The following is a 13,354-nucleotide window of genomic DNA, read 5'->3' as shown; positions in this document are numbered from 1 at the left end:
TGACATCATTTTTTTTTCATTAGCGATCACTCGTGGCTGAGTAAGATTATCTTCCAAGATAAGGTCTTTAACGGTGGGTCCGTAAGTGACTGTGGAGGCCAGTTCTGGATCCACACAGCCTCCCACAGTGAGGACATAGGTTTCCAGATGGAAGATGGTCACAATGAGGATTTGCTTGACATGCCTTCCTCTTAGCTCGTTTGTCCCTTTCGCCCTGTACTCATGCTTCTTCAAAATCCATAGCACCTTTGATAATGGCCAACCTCCAGTTGGGACGCTCATGGGCCAAGGCTTCCTAGTTCTCTATGCTTATGTTACATTTTTTCAGATTAGCTTTGAGAACATCTTTAAACCTCTTTTGCTGTCCACTGATATTCCATTTTCCATCCTTAAGTTGGGAGTAAAGTAGCTGCTTTGGAATACGGTGATCAGGCATTCAAACAACATGGCCGGTCCAGCAAAGTTGATGTTGGCGGATCATTGTTTCAACACTGGTGGTCTTTGCTTCTTCCAATATGCTAACATTAGTCCGCCTATCTTCCCAAGTAATTTGCAGAATTTTCCGGAGGCAGCGTTGGTGGAATCTTTCAAGAAGTTGGGAGTGGCATTTATAGATGGTCCATGTTTCACAGGCGCACAGTCAGGTCAGTAGTACAATGGCTTTGTAAATAAGCATTTTGGTCTCCCTGCGAATATCCTGATCTTCGAACACTCTACGCTTCATTTGGGAGAATGCGGCACTTGCAGAGCTCAGACGATGCTGAATTTCAGCGTGGATAATCAGCTTTTACAGAGAGATGGCTGCCAAGATAAGAAAAGTGATTGACATTCTCCAGCGTCGCACCATTAAGCTGGATTGATGGTGCTACAGAGGGATTGGTTCGCACTTGCTGATGAAGCACTTTGTGATTTCCACGCCAGTGGGAAGTTTCCCCTCAACAAGGTGTAGAATCATGGCGATAAAAATAGCAAATAAGGTCAGAGCAATGACACATCCCTGTTTGACGCCTGATCCCACTTTGAATGGATCACTTTGAGATCCATTGTTATCCAAAATTGTTACCGTCATGTTGTCATGGAGGAGTCGCAAAATATTCACAAATTTATCAGGGCATCCAATTTTCAGAAGGATGGTCCAGAGAGCAGTTAGATTTACAGTATCAAAGGCCTTAGTCAGATCAATAAACGCCGTATACAGAGGTCGGTTTTGCTCCCTGCATTTTTCTTGAAGCTGTCGTGCAGTGAAGATCATATCCACTGTCCCCCTGGAAGGGCAAAAACCATTTTGGCATTCAGGGAGGATGTCTTCTGAGATAGGTAGGAGGCGATTTGCGAGGATCCTTGCAAGGATTTTATCTGCGGTAGCAAGAAGAGATATGCCTCGGTAGTTCCCACAATCTGTTCTATCACCCTTCTTGAAAAGAGTGATAATTATGGCATCCCTAAAGTCTTCCGGGATCTTCTCCCTCAGATTTTTTCGATGATCTTATGAAGTTTTGTAAGTTCAGGCCCACCTTCTTTAAAGACTTCAGCAGGAGTCCCATCAGGCCCACTAACTTTGTTATTCTTCATTTGATTAATGGCTTTACTGACTTCATCCAAATTAGGGGATACTGCAAGCTCATCTCTAATTTGTTGTTGTGGGATTTGCGAGAATACCTCATCAGCCACAATAGAGTTACAATTAAGGAGGTCATGGTAATGCTCTTTCCAACGCAGTGCAATAGACTCTTTGTCCTTTAGAAGTTTGGTACCATCTATTGAACGTAAGGGATTTGTACCATAATTTGTTGGTCAGTAGATGGCCTTTGTGGCATTAAAACGCCCTGTGCATCATGAACATCTGCAAAATGCTGGATTTATTGAGCTTTCTTTATCCACCAGGCGTTCTTAAGTTCTCTAGTCCTTCTTTGGATCTCAGCCTTTGCACTGGCATAGATTGTTTTGCTTAGCAGCACAGTTAATGTCTTTTTGCCATATCCATTTCCTTTTCTTGTCAATGATATGTTCAATCTCACTATCATTCTCATCAAACCAGTCCTGATGTTTCTTAGTTTGGTATCCAATAGTTTGTTCACATACTGCAATAATGGAAGACTTCAGTTTAATCCAGTGTTCCTCAACGTTTTCAGGGAGTTCCGCAGGTAGATGTTTCTTGAGCGTTGTGACAACTTAAAGCAGAGATAGTGAAGGTGTGGCCCTGCAGATATTGTGGACTACAACTCCCATCATGCCTGGCCATTGGCAGTGCTTATTAGGGCTGATGGGAATTGGGGTCCAACAATACGAAGGTCATAGACTACCCATTCCCGCTTTTAACAGTTTTCTTGTGGTACTAGCTTTTGTGGACTAGGGTCCAGTTTATTAGACCATGTTTGATGTAGCAGGCTCAAATCCATGGAAATGTATGACATGATACATTTGCATGGTGCTGTGTCTTCAAGCCACCATGTTGTTTTTGCTATAGCAAATTAATGTGGCTACCCATCTGGAACTTGTATCTAGAGATTTAGTATATAATGTTGAGGCACTTTCTAAATGATGGTTGCCATCATTTATTGAATGTTATTATTTTTGCTTCCAAACAGGCTGCATTCTCCAAAACTGCTAAAACCTCAGTGTTTCATTCATTCTCCCCTATTTTTATTATGTTGTGTTAAAGTCAGAACAGAGCGTACTGGAGCAGCAGTCAGGTTTCCTGTTCTCTTTGCAGCTTTCAAAAAACCTTTTGTTTCAATGCACAAACAACGGTCTCATATATTCAGTGGGCCTGTTTTGGTTGATCTAATATAATTCTAGCACCAGCATAGTGGAATGGACAGGGTACTGGGCTAAGAATATCCGGGTTCCAATCTATGCTTCGGCATGAAATTCATTGGACAGCCTTGGCCAATCACTTTGCCTAATATATCTCACAAGATTGTTGTTGAGTTGCCAAGTTTGGCTCCCGCTGCCTGGAATGAATTGGGAGTGAAGCAAAATCATTCTGGTGTCTCCAGGGGCTAGTGTTAATGCAAACAGTAGACAGAATTTGGGCTTACCTCCTGCTACACGGTAGAGGAACCATGTAAGACATACAGTATGTATGTGAGAAAAATCTTTTAACAGTCCCAGGTTATTCAGAATGTAAGGCCCTGCTGCCTCACAGAAGATGTGGGGAATTGCTGTGAAGGGAACCACATGCATGCATGTTTCATTCAGTCTCAGTGTGAAATGGTGCATTGGGACTGATCCTGATAAAGTACTTTAGTGCGCAAGTGTGGACTATCCTATTTGATCATGCCACTAAAACCACATTCATGCTATACATTTAAAGCACTATTATTCCACTTTAAATAGTTTTAGCTTACCCCAAAGAACCTTGGGAGGTGTAGTATGAGAAGGGTGCTAAGAATTTTGAGAAGACCCTTAGTCTCCTCACAGAGCTGCAGTTCTCAGAGTGGTTTAACAATCAGTCCCTCTTCCCAGGGAACTCTGGGAATTGTACCACTGTGAGGAGAATAGGGGATCTCCTAACCACCCTCAGCACCCTTATCAAACTACACTTTGCAGGGTTCTTTGGGGAGAGCTCTGTTTAAAGTGGAATAATAGTGCTTTAAATGCATGGTGTGAATGTAGCCATAGTGAAAATGCTGTTGCTGATCTTTTCTTTAAAAATATAACTGCTGACCTTTACTTTAAAAAATATATCTGGCAGTCGTCCCAGATCTCCGGCTTTTACATACACACTCCAGAGTTTTCTTTTGGTTGGTAACTGTTAGTTATTTTGAAGATGGAACGGAGGGAGGTGGAGCTTCTTGGCCTACCCTCAGTTCCCTAGAGAAGGACCAAAAGAAAAATAATAAATAAGCAAACCCACCATGTCCACAGGGTGCTACTTTCAGACACTCGATATACTCATGGTTCCCATAATCTGCATGTAGTACTGGAGACTCCGCTGCTTACCCCCCCCACCTCCACCACCTCCCATGTAGTACATACAGCTGACAAATAACTTTGTTATTACTATGGTAGGCTATGCGCTAGTGGGCTCTTCTTGACATGCCAAAAGAAAAAAAAAATCCTATACTTGAGTTGTGTTCACTCAGATCTAATGGAGGATGTGGGCCCAGCCTGGTGGTCATCATCGTCAGCAGTTTGGAAGGTGCGGGTTAGGAACTGGACTTTTTTTCTTCCCAGTGAGGGTATCCTGTGTTTGGAACAGCATCTTCATAGGATCAAAGAAAACTACCTTATATCAGATTAGATCATTTCTCCATCTAGCCCACTATTGTCTACTCTGAACAGCAATGGCTCTCTGGGATCTCAAGCTTAAACAATCATACTTGCACTGTTTTCTGAAGGTTACTGAATCAGGACCAGAGCTGGTGAAACATTTCCAAAGACATAGATGTGCCTTCATAAAATCATAAAGTTGGAGGGGGACCTTGTAAATCATCTAGTTCAGGGGGAGGCAGAAGACATCCAGGGATAGTCTCTACAGTAACTCACAGTAGGGCTTTCAGTGTGGCCACCCCTGTTTTGTGGAATAGCATTCCTGCTGAGATACGACAGGCACCCACTACCTGCACTTTACAGAACTGAAGACATTTTTGTTCCAACAGGCTTTCTCAGTTGGATGAATGGGGGCTCATCTACATGGGAGCATTTCTTTGTAGCAAATATACTGTTTTTATCTTCGCTATACCGATTTGCACCATCTGCAGTTCCCGCTCAATGGTAGCTGCCAATCATTTTTCCCCATTCACACAAGTAGGCATTCCTCTGGGAAGGATTAGTCTTGCTGTTTCCTTGTGGCCCCACCCTCTAATTATACATTTCCCCTCCCTCTGGTTGCTAGGTGACGAGCATGCTCAGTGTGTTCTACTAGCTGCAATAGGGCCCTTTAAAAAAAACCAGAAGTGTGAATATCTGTGTTTTCTGTGCCAATGGGTGGTAGGATACAGATGAAATACAAATCTTTGAGCAGTGTTATGCATTTGTGCAAAAGTTAGGGGGGAAGAAAATAAAGACACTGTTTGCAGCAGCATAAAAAAGCCAGCAGAATGGAGGAGAGCAGCCAGAAGTTGCTTGTCAGCCCACAGGAAACAAAATGAAAGAAGGAAGAAGATAGTGGGCTTGGAGGGGGAACAATTGACACCCCCACCTAAAAACATCGGAGCAAAGCATCTGCCATCACTAGAGAACCAGAGTGGAGACTTTTTTCTCCACTTTTCGTATTATCAGCAGATTGGGTTAGTACGGATTTACAGGGGGGAAACTGTGTGATAACTTCTGTTTGCAACCATGCAAATTTAAAGATGGTGTTACACACAGTAAACCACTGCATAGATGAGTCCTTAGTCTCTGCCATGGTTGTCTATTTCATATTGTTTTAAAATTTATCTGCTGCTGTTGTTTTTAGCTGTTTTTATTGTAAATCACATTGAGACTACTGTATACGTGATTAGTAAGTAAGTAAGTAAGTAAGTAAGTAAAGATAGATAGATAGATAGATAGATAGATAGATAGATAGATAGATAGATAGATAGATAGATAGATAGATAGATAGATAGATAGATAGATAGATAGATAGATAGATAGATAGATAGATAGATAGATAGATAGGGATCTGCTGGTAGATCTCTAAGTCACTGGAAGAAGATTGGCAATGGTTTCTGACTCTTAATTGTTTAACAGTGACATCAACATGAAATGTAGAAAGCTTGCAGGGGAGGGGAGCCAGGAGTGATTTTTTGTGTGGAAGGACTCTTCCGTTCAGTTCAGTTCTGGTACTCAAATGTAAATTCTGGGCTCAGAGTTCTTTAATTCTAAGTGTGTGTCTTTTCTTCTGGTTCCAGTTGATGGATATGTGGTTCCAGTAAGAACAACAGCAAACAAATAAACAAAATAGATCCCACAAATCTGAAGTCTGCCCACCCCTGAAGTCTACCTAACCCTCAGCTCAATGCAGGAAATTCAGAGCTAGAGCATCCCCAAGAGATGGTCATCCAGCCTTTGCCTGAAGTCCTCCAGCTAGGGAGAGCCCACTCACTCCTTGGGTAATTGGTTCCATTGTTCAACTGCTATTAACCATAAAAAAATTCTGCTAGTGTTCAACCCAAGTCTACCCTCTGATATCTTAAATCTATTAGATCTAATCCTGCTCTGTCAGGCAGCGGAGACCAAGTCTTTGCCCTTCTTTATGTGGAAGCTGAGATACTGAAAACTATCTCATCCTTGCATTTTCCTCATGACAAAATATCTAGTTTGGATTTAGGGTTGAGCAATGAGGTGGCCAAGTTTGTTGACAACACCAAATTGTTCAAGGTGGTAAGAATAAAAGGATCTCGCTAAAGTGGATGAAAATGGGCATTAAAATGTTAAATGTAATGTGATACACACTGGACCAAAGCTCCTAACTTCAGTACTTAATATATACACTTATAGGGTCTTAACTGTCAGTGATTGGGAAGGAAAGAGATTATGCAGTCGTCATGGTGGGTAGCTCAATGAAAATGTTGACCCAGTGTGCAGCAGGTATGAAAAAAAGTAGATTCCATATTAGGGATCTTTAGTGAAGGGATTGAAAATAAAACTGTCAACATCATAATGCTGTTTATACAAATTTGTGGTGCAATCAGACTTGAAATACTGTGTATAGTGTTTGTCACTGCACCTCAAAAAGGATATTATAGAGCTGAAAAAGTGCTGAAAAGGGCAACCAAAATGATTAGGGGGATTGAGCAACTCTATGAGGAAAGGTTACAATATTTTGAACTTTTTTATTTAGAAAAAAGGTAAGAGTAAGAGACATGACAGAAGTGTATAAAATTATGATTGTGTAGAGAAGATGGACAGAGAGAAATCTTTCTCCCTCTCAGTACTAGAAACTGGGGTCATCCAAAGAAGTTGAATGTTGGAAGATTCAGGACAGACAAAAGGAAGTACTTCTTCACACAAGGAATGGAATCTGCCACCACAATATTTATTTATTTATTCATTACATTTATTATCCCGCCCTTCCTTCTAGGACCCAGGGCGGCAAACAAAAACACTAAAAACGCTCTAAAACATCTTAAAAGCAAAGACTTTAAAACATATTAAAACATCTTTTAAAACAAAAGCTTTAAAACATCTGAAAAATAATTCCAACACAGACTGGGATAAGGTCTTTACTTAAAAGGCTTGTGTTGAAAGATGTAGTGATGGCCACCAACGTGGACGGCTTTAAAAAGGGATGAACAAACTCACGGAGGATAAGGCTATCAATGGCTACTACTAGCTGTGTACTACTACCTCCAGTATCAGAGATGGTATGCCTTCAAATACCAGTGATGGGGAAACACAGGTGGGGAGAGTGCTGTTGTGCTCATGTCCTGCTTGTGGACTTCCCATAGACAGCTGGTTGGCCACTTTGAGAACAGTATACTGGACTAGATGAGCATTTGGTGCGACCCAGTAGGATTCTTCTTATGTTCAGTCACCAGCTTACGATTGTTGTTTATTTGACAAACCCAGATAGACAAAATTGGCTTTGTACTGGACTTGTATTTAGTCTATTTAACACTGATTTTGTCCTGACAAGAAGATCATAAATGTTACTGGTTGTCTATATATTGCATAACTGTTCTTTCAAGAGATCTTAACAGTACCTAATCTCACATCAAAAGTACAGCATTACATTTATGGATAAGTAAGCCTTTGTTCAAGTTACGTTTACAGTGTGTACCACATAATGTGAGTTGCATAATAAAAGGAAATGGGCAAACAATGATTTTTATATCTTTTGTTGATTTTTCAGCCTGCTCTTTTGGTAACACATGCACACTGGAATCTTCCACTCTGCAGAATAACTCAGTGATGGCATAAGAAAAACATATGCATTGTTGTGTTTTCCATTTCTAAATTATTGTACTTTTTCTGGAGTTCTCAGATTATTCAAAGACTGAATAATCATTGATTGGTATTGATGCTCCATTTTGCTTTCTGCTTGCTTATAGGTTCTGTGGTATCTGCATCCTGATGACATTTTGCCTCTGGATACTGCTTAGCTATCCTAGTTCCCAGAACAAGACAAAAACTGCTAGTAAATCGGCTGGATTTCCACTGATGCTGTGTTGCCTGAGCTCCTAAACAGAAAACAGTCTCTGTTAAGTCCATCTAAGGTGAAAAGTCCTGGAAATGATAAATGGGAAAGGTGGGGTGAATGCTAGCTATATTGGTGAACACTGGTTGTATTGAACTCAAAAGGACTTGACACTGAGTGGAGTTATACTGCATGTGCTGTTTAGGTTCCTCTCTCTCAGGAGCTGGATTAAACACTAGCAAAATACAGAGCAGGAGCCAGTAGGGAAATTTCCAGTATTGTGAACCTGTTTGTTCCCATGCTACAGTTCCCTGCAGTACAGGACATGTTGGCTTTATTCCTTTATCACATGATAATGGAACAGTGCCCATATTCCCAGCTGTGAGGAAATTCAAATACACATAAACTAGAGAGTATAACTGTGTTGGTTATAATAAAGTGACAGCTCTTTACATATTTACTTTCCCAGGCCCTCCATGTAGTTGCAGTTCTGAATTGCTGGCAAAGAGCATTTCTATTAATTCAGCTTAATCTTATTAATTCATGTTCTATTAATTCAACTTTCCTAAGAGCAGTGCTGGATTAGGAAGAAGCCGAGTAAGCCATGGCTTGGGGCCTCTAAATATGTTGGCAATAACTAAAAAGTCTTAATTGAAATTGCTTTGGTTTAAATAAGCTTTCATATAAAATCCACCACCAAAATTCAGAACCCTGACCTCCCTGTCCCAATCCACACTCAATCCCATCAACTTCCCTTGCAGGGCTGCTGGACTATTTGCATCATACATAGGTTACCCAACTTTACCCTAGACCTCAAGAGGAGACAACAGGAAGTAACCTACCCACAACTTCTGAAGTCCCATTCCACACCAGGCACCATCTCTGTTAATCCCTTCCCTGCCAGTCTCCCACCTCCACGTCCACCCCTACATATACCACCACAGAGGCCTGTAGCCAGCCTCAATGATCTGGGAGGCCACAAAGATATAGGGGGGATGTTGTGCTATAGGAACTACTTCAAACTTCTTTATATTATCAAAACTGAAAACCAGTCTGTCAGGCCACACTCCAACAATTCTGGCTCTGTCCTCTCACTTCTTCCTGGCTCTCTTCCATGCCTCTAATTACAACTTTCATCATGCAACTCACCCACTACAACACCACTTGGGTCAGAGGCCTATTCATCCAATCTGAAGACTATTTTAAAGACTACTTCTATACTATTGGTCAAGCAAAAAAAAAAATTAGCTTTTAACAACGAAGAGAACTTTTGAAAGTGGATGTCAGAAGAAAAAAGGAAGCAGCTTGAAAGGCAGTTAAGAAAATTATCGAAACTTGACAATTACTTTATTAGAGCTATAGAGAAGGGACTTCAAAGTCAAGGTGACGTTGCTGCTTCCATTAACTAAGTGCTAATTGGTGTCATGTTCTTGTGTTCCTTTAAATTAGAAGTCTTCAATTTCATATATGCTAATTAAGAAAGCATAAGATATTTTCATTTAAAGGTGTATAATAATGCATGTAGGATTACTGCAAGTCTGTATATGTTTTGTTTCGAATACCAATATTATTTTTTCATTAAAAGCAACACTGTACTTCCACTAACTAAATTCTAATCTCTGTAGTTGCTCTTGTGTTTCTGTAAGTCTTTCGTTTCATATATGCTAATTAAGAAATCATAAGATACTTAATATTGCAAATGAAGCTTTTTACAAGAAGTGTTTTATTTAGTGGTTTTTCCCTATGTATATACATAAACATAATGCTTTACCATTTATTTTTTCATTATCTTTTCTATCATAACATAATATTTATTTATTTTATTTATTTATTATACTTGTATACCGCCCCATAGCCGAAGCTCTCTGGGTGGTTTACAGTAACTAAAAACAAATACAATTTAAGATACATCTTTTAAAAAACAATTTAAAACACAATTTAAAAATTTAAAACAATATAAAAAAATTATATAAAAACAATATACTTTTTCCTCATTTTCTTATGGTATGGGGCCTCTGAATCCTGACATGGTTTAGAGCCTCAGCATGTCTTAATCCGGCCCTACCTAAGATGTATTTGAGCTCTTTCATGTTATTTGGAGGCACATATGGCCAATTTACTATTGCAGAATATCAGGAGGAAAATAGTGGATCTCAAACTGAATGCACCTTCTAGATATTTTCATTGACGTCTTTTCAGCGCCAGGTAAAGACTTACCTTTCCCCCCAAGCATTTGATGGACTAGGATGATACTGTTTGTCATTAGTGTGCTGCCAAAGCTTGGGGGGGGTGTTGCTGTTTTATTGTTTGTTTGGAGACCTTCAGGTAGCAAGCAGCTTCGTATAATAATAATAATAATAGTAATAATTTTCAGTTTCAGTAAAAGAGGCAAAAGCCAAAGAAATTTGGATTTACTCAGAATTACGTTACAAAAAAAAGCAGTGTGTTTTACAGCATTTGTTGCAAGCAGTTAATCTTATCTCATTTTTTGATCGGGTAACCTCCCTTGTAGATTGTGGGAATGCTGTGGACATAATATATCTCGACTTCAGCAAAGCCTTTGACAAAGTGCCCCATGATATTCTGATTAGCAAGCTAGCTACATGTGGGCTGGATGGAACAACTATCAGGTGGATCCACAGTTGGCTCCAGAATCGTACTCAAAGAGTGCTTATCAATGGTTCCTTCTCAAACTGGGTGGAAGTAACAAGTGGGGTACCACAGGGCTCAGTCCTGGGCCCAGTGCTCTTCAACATTTTTATTAACAACTTGGATGAGGAGGTACAGAGCATGCTTATCAAATTTGGAGATGATACAAAATTGGGGGGCATAGCTAATACCGTGGAAGACAGAAACAAAATTCAAAGGGACCTTGATAAGCTGGAGCATTGGGCTGAAAACAACAGAATGAAATTCAGCAGGGATAAATGCAAAGTTCTACACTTAGAAAAAGAAACCAAATGCACAGTTATAAGATGGGGGATACTTGGCTCAGCAGTACGACATGTGAGAAGGATCTTGGAATTGTCATTGATCACAAGCTGAATATGAGCCAACAGTGTGATGTGGCTGCAAAAAAGGCAAATGCTATATTAGGTTACATTAACAGAAGTATAGTTTCCAAATCGCGTGAAGTATTAGTTCCCCTCTATTCGGCACTGGGTAGGCCTCATCTTGAATACTGCGTCCAGTTCTGGTCTCCACACTTCAAGAAAGATGCAGACAAACTGGAACAGGTTCAGAGGAGGGCAACAAGGATGATCAGGGGACTGGAAACAAAGCCCTGTGAGGAGAGACTGAAAGAACTGGGCATGTTTAGCCTGGAGAAGAGAAGACTGAGGAGAGATATGATAGCACTCTTCAAGTACATGAAAGGTTGTCACATAGAGGAGGGCTGGGATCTCTTCTCGATCATCCCAGAGTGCAGGACACGGAATAATGGGCTCAAGTTGCAGGAAGCCAGATTTCAACGGGACATCAGGAAAAACTTCCTAACTGTTAGAGCCATACAACAATGGAACCAATTACCTAGAGAGGTAGTGGGCTCTCCGACACTGGAGGCATTCAAGAGGCAGCTGGACAGTCATCTGTCAGGAATGCTTTGATTTGGATTCCTGCATTGAGCAGGGGGTTGGACTTGATGGCCTTGTAGGCCCCTTCCAACTCTACTATTCTATGATTCAATTCCTTTTTATGACTCATAATAATTTGCTATGTAAAACTATGCCCTTGAGGAATATTTTATTTTATTTATTTATTTAAAAGATTTCTATCCTGCCCTTCTACCCTATAATAGAGTACTCAGGGCGGCTTACAAAAATAAAATCAAACATGTACATAATAGAATTGTAAAGAGTAAAATCACAAAAACATTAAAATAAATTAAAATACATAAAATACAATTAAAATACATGAATGAATGAATGAATGAATGAATCTTTATTGTTCAAAGCCATAGGCCACCACAATTAAACAGGCATAAAAATACAAAATACATATTAAAACAGATCATATTACAATAAAACACAGTTCTTTAGCATAAAATCGAAGAGCAGCAGTACAATTCAAATAAAATTTCCTCTCCTGGAAGATACCTTAAAGATACATAAAATACATATATATATATATATATATGAGACAGTTTTGAATGCAACAGACAGAACTTCACTCAAGCTTCCCTATAAGGATTCCGTTAATCACCTAAAAATATATATGAACGTAATTGTGATTAACCAAACAGAGGTTTTTATTATATTCACAAAACGTTTCAGCTTCCGCCTTCATCATGTTAGCAGCTGATCAAGGCGGAAGCTGAAACGTTTTGTTAATACACACACACAAATACATATATATAGGGATTGGTACTAAAGGGACTACAAAGGTAAAATTTAATGTAGAAGGCATAAAATCAATGTCAGGCTCTACCTTCAGTCCCTCCCAAAGGCTCTCCAGAACAAGATTGTTTTCAGAAGTCTCTGGAAAACCAACAGGGAGAGAGCAGAGCAAACTTCTTGGGGTAAAGCATTCCAAAGCTTGGGGTTCACAGCTGAAAAAGCTCTCTCCCATGTGGCTGTCAATCTAACATCTTTCACTCCAGGCACACAGAGGAGACCAGAGGCAGATGATCTTAAATCCCGGGCAGGTACATATGGGCATAAGAGGTCCCTCAGGTGCATTGGTCCAAGGCCAATTAGGGCTTTAAAGGTCAGAACCAGCACTTTGAATTGGGCCCGGATGCAAATTGGGAGCCAGTGGAGTCGATAAAGCACAGGGGTGATAGGCTCCCTGTGCCGTGCTCCAGTTAACATTCTGGCTGCTGCATTTTGAACCAACTGCAATTTCTGAACTGTTTTCAAAGGCAGCCCCACATAGAGTGTGTTACTGTAATCAAGCCTCGATGTCACCAATGCATGTGTCACTGTGGCCAAGTCAACTGCCTCCAGGAACGGACGCAGCTGGTAGACCAGTTTGAGTTGGCCAAAAGCACTCCTGGCTACCGCAGCCACCTGATATTCAAGCAGCAGGGCAGGATCCAGGAGGACTCCCAAACTGTGGACTTGCTCCTTCAAGGGGTGTGCAACCCCACTGAGAACAGGTTGCAACCCCGTCCCTGACGCAGTTTTTCCCTTGACCAGCAGTACTTCTGTCTTGTCTGGATTAAGTTTCAGTTTGTTAGCCCACATCCTGCCCTTCACAGCCTCCAGGCACCGGTTTAGTGGTCTGAAACACAGGGGATAGAGTTCAACTTTCCCGTAAATGGCATCTCTATCAGCAACACTGTGTGGT

The sequence above is a fragment of the Rhineura floridana genome, chromosome 2 (assembly GCF_030035675.1).
Source record: "Rhineura floridana isolate rRhiFlo1 chromosome 2, rRhiFlo1.hap2, whole genome shotgun sequence".
Classification (NCBI taxonomy): domain Eukaryota; kingdom Metazoa; phylum Chordata; class Lepidosauria; order Squamata; family Rhineuridae; genus Rhineura; species Rhineura floridana.
The sequence above is the reverse complement of the archived record's forward strand: the minus strand, read 5'-3'. Positions refer to the sequence as shown.